The sequence below is a fragment of the Amblyomma americanum genome, chromosome 2 (genome assembly GCF_052857255.1).
Source record: "Amblyomma americanum isolate KBUSLIRL-KWMA chromosome 2, ASM5285725v1, whole genome shotgun sequence".
Taxonomy (NCBI): Eukaryota; Metazoa; Arthropoda; class Arachnida; order Ixodida; family Ixodidae; genus Amblyomma; species Amblyomma americanum.
The window spans coordinates 131,975,996-131,991,686 of NC_135498.1; positions in this window are offsets into that span (position 1 = coordinate 131,975,996).

The following is a 15,691-nucleotide window of genomic DNA, read 5'->3' on the forward strand; positions in this document are numbered from 1 at the left end:
TAAAAATAAATAATTGCGCCCACCGAGGCCTACAGAATCAGACAGGACCCTGCGTAAGCCTTCGACGCTGCTTTTTTGTATACAAATTTATCTTCACTTTCAGGCAGCGCTCAACATATTAGTGGTTTTGAGGAAACGAAATGGCGCAAAAACCGCCTCTCATCGCAATGGGCACCTCAAGCGCGCCGTAAGGGAAGTTACAAAAAGGAGGAAATAAAAGAAGAAAGGAAGAAAGATGTGCCGTAGTGGGGGCTCCGGAATAATTTCGACCACCTGGGGATCATTAACGCAAACTGATAGTGCACAGCACACGGGCGCCTTTTGCATTTCGCCGCCTTCGAAAAGCGGCCGCCACGGTCGGATTCGAACGCGACTACTCCGGCCCAGTAGCCGAGTATCTACATATTCAGTTAACAACACTCGGAAGCAGAGGGTTCCAACCTTCTCCCCCATCACTGTACAAGCGGAACGCTCAAGCACGTGACTAGAACTTGCAACGCACGCTAGCAACGCGAACGGCTTTGGGGCGGTGCGTCGTGGGAAGCAGACAACGCATGTAGCCGCGTCTCCGCCGCTATAGCAACGCTGCGCATGCACAGAGAGTGGGGGGGGGGGGGGGGGGGGGGTTGGCTGCGATCAAGTGATGAAAACCTCTCTCTTGCTTGCATGTCTTGTGGTCGCCATCTTGCCGGCAAGCTGCCAGACTAACCCTAAAGGCGTAGTGTCGTCCAAAACCTCCTCAGCCAGTGGTCTTCGGGAAAACACAATAAACACCTGGCCCCTGTTGAAGCGTCCTACTCTGTGTCGTGTCTTGATGGAGGACACAACCACGCCGGCGATGGAGCTGCATCTTGCGATTTGTCACATCTTGTTTCACGTACCTATGGAGGATAAAAAGATTAACGCTGACTGCTATCGGATTTCGCCGGTGACCAAGTCTTCCCGCTTTCCGACACATTTGGAGCACGAACGGCGAGAAATTTGCATGGATTGAAGTCGTTCGCTGTCAGAAGTAAGCTCTTGTTGAAATCTTTCTGTGTGATTATTTTCATCTCACATGCTTTTTTTCTTGCCTTAAAAGATAGGTAAAAGGCTGCTTTCTTGTAGCATATATGCTCTTTGGAGTGAAACAGTACGGTAAGCTAATAATTTCGTCTTTGTTTCCTTTGCCGCAGTTCCTTTACCATTGCGCTATGGCAGACGGAATTGCTACTTCACTCCCATTTTTAGTCATTGTTTACCTCACATCGCGGACATTGCCAAATTCAAAAAGCGAAACAACTGTATTCAATTTTACACCTGAAAAGAAACCTGTTAGGCTAATGACCGGCCGAAAGAACGCTTGCCGCCGAGGCGGCTCAGTAGTTATGGCACTCGGCTGCTGACCCGAAAGACGCGGGTTCGATCCCCGGTCGTGGTGGTCCAGTTTCGATGGAGGCGAAATTCTAGATGCCTGTGTACTGTGCGTTGTCAGTGTACGTCAAAGAGCCCCAGGTGGTCGAAATTTCCGGAGCCCTCCACTACGGTGTCCCTCATAGCCTCAGTCGCTTTGGGACGTTAAAACCCCAAATACCTACCCAAACCAAACCACGCTTCTTTTACAAACTTGCTAGCGGACGCCGGAGGTGGCCGGGGGTATCTTCTGCGCCGCCATCTGCTGGGCTGCGCGTTTTATTTCGTTCGCTTCTCGTTCGCTTCTCAGAGCTGTCTAGGCTGTCCAGTTTGAACGACTGTATAAGTGATCCACCGTATTAAAAACCAGCGCTAAAACACAGACAGAGGACTAGACTAGACACGCAGAAGGCGCTGAACTTGCAACTGAATATTATTCGATAGTAAGAAGTTAATTAACACGGTACACACACTCGCGTGAGGACGTCTTGTCAAACACAGATATTCTGCAATCACCCACATGCGATAAAACAAAAAAAAGAAGAACATGAATCATATTTCCAAGGCAGGCGCGCTATCGTCAACCCCGCTACTCAGAATGAAGCAAGCTCATTTCCGTGCTTGACAAGTTTTTTTTTCTTCTTGAAGCGATGTTTATTGCCTCACGGCACAAAAACTATGAAGTGAGAGATGAGTAAGATGCTTAAATAAATGAATAAAGTTGACTTGATCTGATGAAATCAAGAACTGAACGATGGTATAGACTCTGTGTCCATGCAATATACGAATCCGGGTTGTCCGGTGAGAGTCCCACTGACGCCAGGTGACGAATTCTCGTCGGCTTCAGCGCCGGGCAGTCCCACAACAGGTGGTGGATATCCGCCTCACAGTCTCTGTTCTTGCCGACTGGACACCCGGGGCGGGGATAAAAATCTTTGAAATGCGGCCGCTCGCGTGTCAAAGCTGGAGTTAGTGCAACCCCGTCCCGTATCCTCCGAAGCGCAACCTCCTCTGCACGGGTAAGAGCACGGAGGGAGGGTTACCACAGATGGAAAGATGAGAGCACGTGTGTGGCGCCGGAGGTGTTCCTTTTTGTTAAAAGGAGGGTGGTGTCATCGAGAGTGAGGACTCGAGGCAAAGACGATGTTGGTGTCATCCAGAGTGAGCACTCGAGGCAAAGACGATGTTGGGGTCGAAAGGCGGGCCGCAGAATCAGCGCGGCTTTGTGCGCTCAGGAGGTCAAGCGGGATCCACTAAATACGTATTTTCTGCTGGATGCATGCCGCTAGACGATGGATATTTTGGCAGATTTCTGGGGTGCGACTGACTCGTCGTAGTAAGCGTGTGACGAGAAGGGCGTCGGTGCGAATGAGAATGCGGGCCATACGCAGCATGGGAAGGGCGGCCACACAGCAACGTGCCTCTTGAACCACAAGCATCTCCGCACTGAAGGAGGAAGGAGGTTCTGAGAGGCGAAACCTTGACGTTTTGTTCAGGGCAGGCTTGCAAGGACAGTAAACTGCCGTTGTTTCGCAGGCCTGGATGCTTGCGTCAACGTACATAACGATGGAGCCATGCGGCAGATTGGCGTCTTCCTCTGTAATTCGGTCGCGAAACGACGATGCCGCGCGGGTAGATGATGGCCGACGTAGATCAGTTGGCTTGTTGTCGCTTAGCTGCACAAAACGCCAGGGAGGAAGAACTGGCGGGTGCGGCTGTATATTGGAGTGCGATGAAGCATACACGCTGAGTGCACAAGTTGTGTGTGTAAGGCTTGACTTTAGGCGGTGAGCATCGCGTCGTTGCTGCACCAGCTCATCAAGTGTATCCAGCTGCGCATGTTCTTGGAGCGCCACGATCGGGGTAATGCGGGGAAGGCAAGTGATGATCCTCATTGCCTCTCGATTAACAGCTTTTAGACGATCCCATTGAGCCCTCGTCAAATGCTGGAATTGGGCTTGGTAAACGAGGCGCAGTTGCACAACCGCCCGCACCAACTTTCGTGCAACATGAGAGCGGGCTCAGCCTGTTTTAAGCAATGTGTCTAATCAGACCCAACGCCTGAATTGCTTGCTTTTTAGCCCGAGAAAGCCAAGCAGTACCTGTTCCTGACTCGTGTATTGTCAAGCCCAAGATTTTTATGGTCGAACTTTTTTGAATAGGAGTTCCGGATAGATGGAGACGAATTGGTGTTGCAGCCAGTTTACGGCGCCCCCAGCGGTTGGCGACTTACACGAACGCGGTTTTGCTCACTGAAAGCTGCAGACCAACTAAAAAAGCAAAAGTCGACGTAATATCTATGGCTGATTGTAGGCCTGCTGCTTGAGTCATCAGGTCGTTGTGAGTGCTCCACACCGTTATGTCATCAGCATACGATAAGAACTTAATCTCAGAGACATCATTTAAGCGGCAAGGAAGGGAGATAAAATCAATATTAAATAATGTTGGCGATAACACCGATCCGTGGGGAACGCCTCGAAGAGGCACAAATGATCCGACGGCCTCACCACTCAGGCGTATGGCAAAGGGTCGGCCTTCAAGGAAGGATTTAACTAAATTGCGCACTCTAGCTGTGAAATGCAGCATTTCAAGCGATTCCAGGATGCAGCATGACGGATATTATCGAACGCCTTTTCAACGTCCATGATCAGTACATTTATAATAAACTGCAATCTCCAACCAAAAATTTTAACTTTAACGCAACGTTTCGAAGCCCACTCGGCTCCTTCATCAGGGGTGACTGAGGGCAGTAGCTAGCGTCTTTTAAGTATGGAGGGGCTTCGAAACGTTGGGTTAAAGTTAAAATTTTTGGTTGGAGATTGCAGTTTATTATAAGTCTTCAAACCCAACCAGACAGGCAAATCAGTCAAAATGTTTAGTTTTCAATGGTCAGTACAGTACGTACATTGTGGTTGCGATTTGAGGCCATAACTGCTGACGCCATGACATCCAGTCCATCTTCTGTACCTATGGACGTATGAAAGCCAATTTGGGCGGGATGGCAGAAACCATGGTGCTGAAGCCACCACGAAAGTCGTGTGGCGAGCACTTTTTCGGTAAGATTGCATAATGTTGGCGTAAGCGATATAGGCCGGAAATTTCCGGGGTCTGACGGCAGCTTCCCCGGCTTGGTATGGGAATCACAATAGCCGACTTCCTCGTTTCTGGTACAACGCCTTCTATCCATACCTTGTTAATGGTAGCGAGGAGTTGAGGCAGTACAGCGGAACTTAAGTTCTTGTAAACCTCGTAAGGAATAGAGTCCGGACCGGGCGCAGTTTTCCGACGGGCCTCGTCTACTGCTGCAGGCAACTCGTGCATTGAAAATAGGCTTGCAATTTCCTCGGCGTCGGCTGTAGGTGAGAGCTTATCGACATATCCTGTAATGACAGCCAAAGGGGCTCCTATGACCCTTGGAGGCAACACATCACACTTGGGGAAAAACTTCCGCGCTGCCTCTCTGGCGAAATCATCCGGAGCTAAGTTAGCTGCGAAGCATGCTGTGCGCTTGACAAGTTAATCGAGGTTTAGCTCTCGCATCCATCGCCCTTTCTGAGAGTGTGGAATGCCTCAGCGATATTTCTTGTGCGCCGGTCATCATGTACAAACAGCACTGCAGTGTCAACAAAAAACGAAGAACAATTACACGCAAGGCAGTGTTGTGCTACATTTATATTTTCTTTGCTGCTGACAGAATTGGCATGCTCTTCGAGGCGAACATCGATACAGCGCCCAGTCTGGCTGACGTATATACGCCAAGAAGACAAAGGGATAAGATACACCACGCCTTTCTTACAGATAACATATTTGTTCACATGCTTAATATTGCATTGTTTCTTACTAATCTTCCCCTCACGTTTCCTGTGTACTGCAGCCCCTACTTTTCCCAGTTTATTGGGAGCAGAAAAAACCAAGCGTAAACCGTATCAGGCTTCTACTCTTTTAAGCCGGTGATACAGGGCGTGAATGTACGGAAAATTCGCCAACTTCCTTTCTTTTGAAGCAGAGGTATCGTGTCCTTTGCGGAAAAAGTGTCTAAAACGCTGAAGACACCCGGGCTCCCCTCAGAACTCATCTCTTGTCCAAAAGAAAGGAAGTTGGCGGCAATGCCGTACATTCACGCCGTGCCTCATCGGCAAAGAAGAGTAGGGGCCCAATAGGGCGTAAGCGTGGTTTTTTTCTGCTCCCAATAAACTGGGAAAAGTAGCGGCTGCCGTACAGAGCAAGCGCGTGGGGGTGGGGGAGATTAGGGAGAAACAATGCAATATTAAGCATGGGAACAAATATGTTAAATGTAAGAAAGGCGTAGTGTATCTTGTCCCTTTGTCTCGTGGGCGTATATACATCTTCCAGACCGGGCGGTGTATTAGCGTTCCCCTCGCAGAGCATGCCAATTCCGTCAGCAGCAAAGAAAATAGAAATGTAGCACAACACTGCCTTGCGTGTAATTGTTCTCCGTTTTTTGTTGACACGACAGTGCTGTTTGTACATGATGACCAGCGCACAAGAGAGATCGCTGAGGCATTCCACATTCTCAGAAAGGGCAATGGATGCGTGAGGGAAATGAGCTCGCTTCATTGTGTGTAGCGGGGTTGTCGATAGCGCACGTGCCTTGGAAATATGTTTCATGTTCTTTTTTTGTTTTATCGCACGTGGGTGATCGCAGTACATCTGTGTTTGACAAGACGTCCTCACACGTGTGTGTGCACTGTATAAAATGGCTTCTTACTATCGAATGAAATTTAGTTGTAAATTCAGCGCCTTCTGTGCGTCTAGTGTCGTCCTCTGTGTTTCTAAGCTCGGTTGTTAATACGATGGATCACCGCCAACTCGCCCAACCCTCAGTTCTACTCTATAAGTGAGGACATGTAGCCCACGCGGCAGCATGTGGAACTGCAAGAGAAGCCTTCGTGATTTGGGGAAGCATCCAGCGCTAATAGCTCCTTTAGGGGGTATGTCGGGCTTCACAACACATATTTATTGCGGTGTTCTAAAAACGAATTGCCTTCGAAATGACTTTGTACACTTTGTCAGAGCCTTCTTCAAAGCAATCGCAACCTGCTAACGAACGGCTGCTTCCACGAGTGGGATGTAAAACAAACAAAAATGTTCCGAAAGTTCTATATTGTAGTTTTCATTCCCGCCTGGTATCCGCAGCCGAAGGTGGCAGAAGAGCTCGTGTCGCGTTGCTTTAAAAATACATCGCCCTTGAAAGATATTACAGACTTTCAGAATCTGTTCTTGAGTGTATTCGGCTTTCTTTAATGAAGAAAGGACATCATATAGGTGCACTGCGAATTCATAAAACTGCTCTGACTCGCCCTCGGGCTGCAAAAGTGGCCACGGGTGGCGCTGAGCGTAGCGCCGACGGTGGAGGCGCCTGGAGGGCGCGGGGCACCTATAGGCGCACGTTACTATGGGGGAGAGCAGTGCGTAAAAAAAACGGTTTTCATTTACTGCCGCAGTAAAGGAAAAAAAATGCTCTGTAATATCCATTATCGGGTAATATCAAAGACCACATTTTAAAACAAATAAACAGAAAAATGCACACTATGGCCCAAAACTCTAAAATTGTCAATCCCAAGGAATAATAGAGTTGCAGTGTCCACGCAGTACTTCACGATTCGGTCTAACCTCATCACTTCGGACTGTGATTGCACAGCGACCGTCACGATGGCCGATATCACTGGCTCGCCGCCCCGAACAGGTGAGCAGAGCGTGGTGCGTGATTTTCACCGCCAAGGACTGTAAGGATTGTGTTTCTGTGTAAGGCTGACTGCATGTGGGCGCGAAACTGTCTCACAGTGTGCAGAGTTAAGCAGCGATGTGGAGAGAGAGGGAGAGAAAATTTTATTACCGTGGGTTTTCACCTTCAAGTGCAGGTGTTTTCTTTGAAAAGCCCAGCTGCTGTCCTCCGCATACGGTGGGCCACTCCGTGGAAGGGGATGGACAGCCAGTGTTCCAACGAGGCTCTTGTATGGGGTGCCTGATGGGCGGTTCAGCGGTGTTCGCGCATTCGCTGGCCGCGTTGTTAGGGGTTTCTAAGCAAAAGCTGCTAGTTGGAGGTGTGCAGAAGGAGTGACTTGCATGTCGGGTTTGGGGCGAGGGGAAATGTGTGTGTTTGCAGCTGCCTCTACAGGACAGCTTCCTCTAGAGATAGCGTGCGATGAAGTGGAGATGACATGCGGCAGTGCTCATTGCGCATGCGTCAATGCTCTCCGTGGTATAAATGCACGCTCAGTACCTGCCCCGCATTCGGGGCAGAACTCTAACCGTCTCCGAGTGCCCTGACACCCAGCGGCTGAGAAAAATGCGGAAAATCGGTCCAGCTCTGTCTGCATGCCCTATGCAGTTGTCTTAAGGACAGGTTTTGCTCTGAAATTTCCGCTGGGCAATAGGACGACAAAAACACGGAAAAAGTCTGTAATGTTGAATCACTAAGAAAAAGAAAAGCGGAATTAAGTTGTTATAATTTGGTAGGAAAAAGTTCTTTACTGGGTTTTAGTTAAACCGGGAATTTCAACGAGAGCTAGTGAAAATATTGGTTGCTTAAATCTTTGCCCCTTCGCGCTCTTTGTGGTTCTTTCCTTCATGGTAAGGCCCAAATGTGAACCCGACGTTAGACTGTTACACCGAGCATTTCCTTATAAGGGCTAGAAACCCGCCGGAACATGATCACTGTTTTAGGTTTCTGTAGACTGAGGACACTCGGGCCTTGAGTTTTAAATGCGACAGCATTATAGCCCCCTCTTGCCAAAGTCGCGGTGGCTAGACTTGCGTGTAAACCACCCCAGCGCTCCTGTAGGGGTGAAACTGAACTAGTGCTCGTGCCAACGTTCCGCTATTTCTTTATTGTATAATATAAGAGGACCAGTAACTACCTTCCCGGTTGAAACTAAAACCACGCCGTGAGGGAAGAGATAAAGGAAGGGAGAAAGTGAGGTAGAGGCAGCGTAGTCAGGGGATCCGGAAGAGTATCGTCTAGCTAGGGTTATTCAACGTGCGTGACATCTCACTGTACAGGGGAGCCCTTTGTGTTTCACATCTATCGAAATGTACCCGCCGCGGTGGCTCTGTGGTTAAGACGCTGGGCTACTGAGCCGCAGTACTCGGGTGCGATCCCGGCAGCGGTAGTCGCGTTTCGATGGAGGTTTAACGCAAAATGCATCTGTGTGCTGTGAGATGTCATGCACGTTGAAGAACCCCAGGTGGGCGACACCGATCAGGAATCCTCCACAACGGCAACTTTTTCTCTCTTTCATCTTTCATTCACACTTTCGTCCTTGCTGTCACGACGCAGTTGAAATGTCGCATTATGATACATCGTTCTGGCGCACGAAAAACACGGACGAAGGAAGAACAGACACACAATGACTGAAGGAGACCCACCGGAGCGGTGGGAAGATGTTGGGAGGGGTGAGTGAACCGCTTTAGTTAGTTGAAACACAACATCGGCGTCATGCTAGCTCAGTGCTTCGTTCGACGTGCTGCGCTTAGTCATGTTCGAGCTTGCTTCTGCGATGGACTCTCCGAGTCCCTCTACATGCCAAGACGCTGCGACAGCCAGGCGTGCCGAACTGCGGAGGCTACGGCGACGGCAGAGAGAAGAGCAATACGCCAGGTCTCGGCAGTGCTAGCGGCCAAAGCGCAAGCGAAGCCGAGAAGACACGATGATGTAGCTTTGCGAGCAGCCGAATTAGAAGCAATGCATAAAAACGCGATGCGCAAACGGAGGCTGGTTGTTTGACACCCTACGGTCGCAGATTTGCCGCGTCACATTAGATTACCGCGAAACAATTTTTGAGATTTTCTCGCTAGCCGCAATGCTCCTTTGTTTCCCTTGAGAAAGAGTTCAAATATCATGACAACCATTGGTGGTTTATTTGTGTCTCCGGCGCATCTACCGACACGTCCAACTGAAGGCGGGGCTATTTAGGAAGGTATACTATAAAGTCACCAGACTGGCTGGCGCCTCGTCCTGGCGCCATCAATCAAACGACCTCAAAAAGGACGGTGGGGGTCAATGGGTCATTTTCCGGTTTACAATTGAACCTCTTAATGAGCCTACGGCAGCACTTGCTTCGTGGTTGGAGAGCGGTTGACTCCAATTTTAGTGCGAAAGCAGTACTTCACAAGCTCAAACACGTGCACCGAGTTTGCATGAAGCTTGACCTTGAGCCTTACCTTGGCCAAACAAGAAATAAATGAAAAAGAAATATATTGACGCGATTGGGATTCGATCCGGCGGCGGCGCGAACAGATCAGCTGCGCTGGCCTCTGTACGAGAGCGCTATGCTATACACTCCGTTTTTTTTAAACATGTTCTATGTACATGAACTATGTATAGACCATGAAGAAAACAATCGCAAATCAACGCAATGGTAATACTACAGATCCAAACAACCACAGCCGATCGCGGCTCGGGTTAAACTGGAACATATTCCCGCACTGTTCAATGCAAATCGTCGTCTTCATCAACTAAATTACAATAAAATAATATCGTCAAAGACGTGCCGACCCCTCAAGCAAAGCAAAACCATGAGCCAACCAGGCTAAATGCATGATTTCGCACGTCTACTATGGTTTGGCAACGATAACGCTGTAGCACATTTTCCAGTCCACTTTATAACTACCCTCCGTGATTGGTCCAGAAAGGGCAGTGTTTGATTGGTGAAGGAAAGTGTCACGAGAATGCTGCCCCAACGTTATTGAAGCGCGGAATCTGAGTCGTTTCGGCCGCCAGCAAGACAACGACCATCCTGCTGCTGTGAGTGACCTCTGGTCCGGGGATATTGCGTGGCATTATTACGACTACCTGTTTTGTTGTCATACTTTGTCTCGTGATCTAGCTTAAATAAGTCCTACAGTAATAAACCAAGGTATCCGAGGCTACAGACGCCTGCTGAACCCCTTCTTTGATCCAGCTGAGCCAGAAGTCAAACCGGAACATTCCCTTGGCCGCAGTATACGAGTGACTGTCAAATGTTATATGCATTTTCGTCTATTAAACGCGTGAGCGCAGTCTGGCGGACTCTTGGGCAATGCATTAGTGGGCAGTGGCCGTAGCGCGTGCTCTGCGTGTTCAACGCGCTGCACGCCTGCAGGCCTGTCAACTTCCATTTATGCGCAGCTATTGCGACTCTGCAATCACCACGGCTGCCTTGGTGCCCAAATCCTCAACTGTCCTATTAGCCAACGTCTTGCAAGTCACGAGGAAAGCCGCCTACAAAGAGATCCCCTTGCGATCAGCGCAGGAGAGGTCACTGCCCCTGTGGAATAAAATAAAGGCACTACGAGAGTGACTTCCCAGACAAGGCGGTCCCCCCCCCTCCAACCGAGTACGGAAGTCCGTCGACGCCTGATCTTCTACAGTTGTGGCTGCGCCTGAACACATGCCTTTGTTACGACACTCTTCGTGCTGGCGTTCTTGGAGGCTCAAGACTGCTCTAAGCACCGGCCTGTGTTCGCGAGGGATTGAAGCCAGATGCTCGCGCGGGACACTTTGCTCGCCCACTGGGCGTCTGTTGCTTGATGTAAATAAATATATAAAAAGGAAAAAGAAAGTCCCCCAGCAACAAGCCTTGGGATCAGTCGGATTCAGTGAGGCTACCCGAAGGCAGTGCTCGAAGAGCCCTGCTCACTGGCGGAAGGAGGCGGGAACTGGAATGCAAACTGTACTGTGTATTGGGCTAGTTGGTTAGTATACGTCTTGCTCATTTATCGCAACAAAAACTAAGAAGTTGAGCACTCATTATTGAAGACCTCCTGACTGCTTTGTCCGTCATACTTTCCTCACTGCCTTTGCTCCATGCTGTAAAAAAATTGGCGGTGGTTTAGCACTGTTAAACCTGGAATGGGCGCAATAGCCCCAGGTGGCCGATTGGAACTTGCCCAGTTGAATTTTTAAGTCAGTCTTTCGCCGCTAAGTTTCGCTGGGTGTTCCTTCTTCATCTTCGCCCCACTTCACACGGCGCATGCGCACAGCTGAGGCAGCTCGGTTTCGCCAGTGCGCCGGCAGCAGCAGCTTCTCCGCATCACGTGGCTGGTCATGTGGCCAACCCCGTGACAAACCACTTTATCAGTCACGGCACCGCGCCGCCAGCAGCTGCTCCGCACCACGCGACCAACCACGCGACAGCGTGGCAACGCAGCCAAAGGGTGGCGGCGGCGCCACCGCCACGGCGGCGCTTTCTGAAGGCTCGAAATGCTACCCTAATGTAGGTATCGCTACAAAAGTGTGAATGGATAGTTCTTGTTCATTTTGCCTACCCCTCTATGTCTCGTCGTCCTTACTCCTGCGTAGAAACCATTACAGACCCGTGCCACATCACAGCGTGGCAGAGGCGGTCCGTAGCGTTTCCCGGCGTCTTGCGACTTCGGGTATCATTAAGACAAAGGTCGCACGAGAGGTGTGGCTCAATAGTGGGTGGAGAGGGTGATGACGCAATCATAGGTGAGTGGACGCCCCACCCAGAGGTGAGAAAGGTATAGCGAGACACGTGCGGGTGTTGGACACATGATCGCAGAACGGGATTGCCTGCTTTCTCAGTGGTGAAAGATGTCCCTTCTGCAGCTGTCTATGCTATCAGTTTTTAAAAGTAGTAGCTTTCTTTCGATATCATTGTCCGGAGTGGTGAGGATCAGAGTACAGGTGACGTGTCAACTTGCAAGCTGGTGAACTAATATAGAGTAGACAACTTTTCCAACACTTACTGTCGGGCTCTTAATTTATTAATAGGTTTGTAGCCCACCGAAACTAATATCTATGTATTTTTCGATTTTTGAAATGCCATTCCTGACGCCGGTGCAGCGCCGAATTTGGGGCCGCGCGCGAGCAAAACCGAACCGCGAGAGGTCAAGAAAAGCTCTAGCCACGCCTACGAACGCCCGTTACTCTGCGGCGTGGGTGTCACGTGCTCTCTGCATAGCGTCTGGATGAGGTTGGCGAGCGGGCAGAACAAAGAACAGATTGGGGTGAACTGTCGATATTGTGCGGGAAACACGATGATTTGCTTCTGGCAAGTTTTCTGGGGTCCTTCCTTTAGAAACATGAAGTGTAAAAACAATGGACTAGAATTTAAGCAAATGTAGTTGCTGATTTCTTTTAGTTCAGTCAGAGCGTTTAGCCTGCAAGATACAGTAATGTACGCGCTGTAGTCTGCACCTTTATATGAAGTGGTTTATATGAAGATTAATTCCGTGTAGGTGATCGTTAGGTGGATTGGAATAAGTGTCAACCGCAGTTCGGTCCTCTGATTGAGCTGCTGACATAGATATCTATTCATTCAACGAAGTGGATATCGCAGAAACGCGCTGAAGAGATGAGATTGCGGAAGTTAAAAAACATTCATGCGTGGCGGCCTTGACGCCGTCAATGATGACTGCGACGAAGATAAAGAACCATATGGCAATGCAACAGCGCCGAAAGTTGAAAGCTATCCAAACATGTACTGTCACGTACAATTGCTTGTGTAGACGCAGTGTGACAAACTGCCAATAACATCCACTTTAAGAAGTAGGGTGTGGTATGAGGGGTTTAACGGCAGAAAGTGGCATGGGCTGTTAGGGACGCTGTTTTAGAGGGCTTCGGGGTAATTTCGAACATAATGCAAAAAAACAGCGCGAACAAACGGGGACTAGACGAAGAATACACAGGAACAAGCGCTGACTCTCAACTAAAGTTTAATCACAGGAAGCACACTTATAAAAGGAAACAGAAAACGAAAAAAACACAAATTCAGAACGCATGTGTTACTATGTGATGTCCAGATATGCAACCTCACAGTTTCTTTGTCATGTTATACGCCTCGATAATTTCCCTGGTCAACTGGTCGGGGTGTTTGTACAAAATGTCAGTAAAATGCAAGGACGGAAAACATGATTGACACTCTCGGCAATGATCAACTAGATTAGTGGAGCGATTAGATTCTAATGAATTGAGATGTTCTCCGAGTCGTGTGTTAATACAACGTCCCGTTTGCCCAATGTATATCTGACCACAGGATAGGGGGATTTTATAAACTACCCCTTTGGAGCACGGCACAAAACTTTTAGCGTGCTTAACACCACAGGACGCCACAGATTTCTTGGGGTTGCGGGACTTATTTTATACTGCTGAACAAATTTTACTGAGCTTATTCAGCAGTAGAAAATAAGTCCCGCAACCCCAAGAAATCTGTAGCGTCCTGTGGTGTTAAGCACGCTAAAAGTTTTGTGCCGTGCTCCAAAGGGGTAGTTTATAAAATCCCCCTATCCTGTGGTCAGATATACATTGGGCAAACGGGACGTTGTATTAACACACGACTCGGAGAACATCTCAATTCATTAGAATCTAATCGCTCCACTAATCTAGTTGATCATTGCCGAGAGTGTCAATCATGTTTTCCGTCCTTGCATTTTACTGACATTTTGTACAAACACCCCGACCAGTTGACCAGGGAAATTATCGAGGCGTATAACATGACAAAGAAACTGTGAGGTTGCATATCTGGACATCACATAGTAACACATGCGTTCTGAATTTGTGTTTTTTTCGTTTTCTGTTTCCTTTTATAAGTGTGCTTCCTGTGATTAAACTTTAGTTGAGAGTCAGCGCTTGTTCCTGTGTATTCTTCGTCTAGTCCCCGTTTGTTCGCGCTGTTTTTTTGCATTATGTATCACCAACTCGCCCGCTTATCTATCCTGTTTAATTTCGAACGCATGGGTTCTTTAACAGGTGCAGTGATATCTCACTGTACACGGATGCCTTACGTACCGAAACGCGGCTGCTACTGCCGGGAGAAAACTAGCGTCCCTAAACTTAGCATTCGACTGCCCTAACCACTGAGCCACGGCGGCGGGGGCAAGAAGTACTCTCACTTTACGGGTACTTTAAAGTCTGTAACTTGGTTTTTGTGGAAAGGAAATTGCGAAGTAACTGTCTCACATCTCGGTGGACACCCGAACCGCGCCATAAGGGAAGGAGGAAGGTGGGAGTGAAAAAGAAAGGGAGCAAAGAGGTACCGTAGTAGAGGGCTCCGGAATAATTTCGACCACCTTGGGATCTTAAACGTGCACTGACATCGTACAGCACACGGGCGCCTTTTGTGTTTCGCCTCCATCGATACGCGGCCGGGTTCGAACCCGGGTACTCCGACTCAGTAGCCGCGCGCCCTAACCACTGAGCCACCGCGGCGGGTTTTAAAATCCGTTCAAGAAACACATTTTGAGGATAACACCCTATATAAGGTGATGGTCTGCTCAGAGAGTTGTTCGCCGTAAGCTTCAAATGCAGATTCTTGGCTCCTCTCAAAGCAAATGCATCTAAAGAAATCCTGCTGTCCTGTCTCCCAAATGATGCTTCCCAAAATAAATAGCGCTTCCATTTCTACACACTCCGAATTTGCGCACAGAAAAGACAGCGCCCGCACTTGTACACTACCACGTACAGGAGAGCTACAATCTGTGCGGGATTGAAAACTCATATAATTCGATGTCAGAAGTGGGACACGTACACGTCAGTGCCTCACCAAGTACAAGAGCTGCTTTGAAAACTTCGTCCAAAAACTAAAATTTCATGGAATGTTTGTGGTGGTGCATTTCACACCAACAAAGTAGCACTCTTTTCATTTGGACTCATCGCATAGACTTTTAGCGGAAAGGCAGAAATGAGATTCGGTCGGCTGTCCAAACTATACTCTTCTTGAACACGCTAGTCTGTAGGCGCGAGCTTTTGGGGTAAATAGTCTTAATTTTGGAGTGAACCGGTTAAACGTACAAGGCGAGAATTCAGCATGAATCAAGACCAGAGAATTTCAACAAGGCAAGAATTCAGATATTTAACATTTCTGCTCCATGGCAAATGCATCTCCCCGACCATTCCGCCCTCCCTCTCTAATTTCTGGGACAACTCAGAGGTGACAGTAATGGAACCGACTGCACTGCTTCGGCAGCGAAGTGACGTCTTTGAGAACAGATGCTTCGATACGCTGCTGTCTTTCGCAAGAGGTCCTACGTCTGCAATCGAAACAGTCGAGTCAGGCACTCCTTTGAAGTACAGCGTCTTTTTTTGCAAGCAATTCCCGAGAAATGTGCTTCATTTTCATTGTCTGCATCACATGGGTCTGAAGATAGGCTGTTAAGGTAAAGAAAGAAAACGCCTGCAAAGATTAATGCTTATCATTAGCCCGTCCGATGAGACCTCAAAGCATTGGCGTAATTGTTATCTCTGTAAGCATGTGCGCCACTCGTTTTGCTGACGACATTGTGGAGTCATCGGCACCCATTGTTCATATGACCGTGCTATTGAACGCGCTATCGC